Below are 874 nucleotides of genomic sequence, written 5' to 3' on the forward strand. Positions count from 1 at the left end.
TATATAAAAGAGAAGAAAAGGGGTTTTAAAATGCTGGCACTTATACTTGTTGGAATAACAGGAAGATCAAGCAGGTGAAATATGGAAGTAGAAAGCAGTAGGCAGAAGTGGACACATTGCTTTGCTGCCTTTCCCTCTTGTGTGGGAGCAAAGAGAGCCTAGTGGCTCTCAGGAGTGTCATGAGGACTGGAAAATGCTTGGAAAACTTCCAGGGTCTTTTCAAAAGAAGGTGTTGGGACAATGCCAAACACAGCTCTCTCTGTTTAGTGCTCGACATCCTGGGGGAATTGCTGCTTCGAACCTTCCTCTTGCTGGACGATTCAGACTCTGGGCTCAAATGTCCTGCAGCTCCCAGCATGATTGCTTAGAAAATAAGCAAGTATCTGTATTTTCTGTGATGCTTAAGAAGTTCCTGCTGGTGTGTGCCTCCTCCAGCATTCAGGGAGAAGCCTGTCCTGACTTAAGTCAAAAGCTGCTGCCCTAGGACTTCTGTTCCTGGCCAGTCCTGCTCAGCCAGCCTCTCCAGAGGTTTCAGAACCTCACAGCATCCCAAAGGGACATCTCCTCTCAGGGGATATAGGAACTGCTTTCTCAGGATCCTTGTTTCTGACTCCCTGCCTCTAGCTCACCACTTCTGCCTGTCAAGCAATACTGCATTGAGCTAAACCTTCCTGAACTGTCTGTAAACCATCTATCTTGCCATCTTGTCCACCTACCTGCTGCGTTGTGCAACAGCCCTATTTCCAGGCTGACGAGACGCTGCGAATCTTGGCATTAATGCTCCTTGGTTCCATTTTAAGAAACAACAGTCCTGTTGTGAAATGTAGGAAGCAACCCACACCAGAAAGCCAAGCACATTTGCACTTCTTCCTGC

This window comes from Nestor notabilis, unplaced genomic scaffold, assembly GCF_000696875.1.
Source record: "Nestor notabilis isolate BGI_N333 unplaced genomic scaffold, ASM69687v1 scaffold15104, whole genome shotgun sequence".
In the NCBI taxonomy this organism is placed as follows: Eukaryota; Metazoa; Chordata; class Aves; order Psittaciformes; family Psittacidae; genus Nestor; species Nestor notabilis.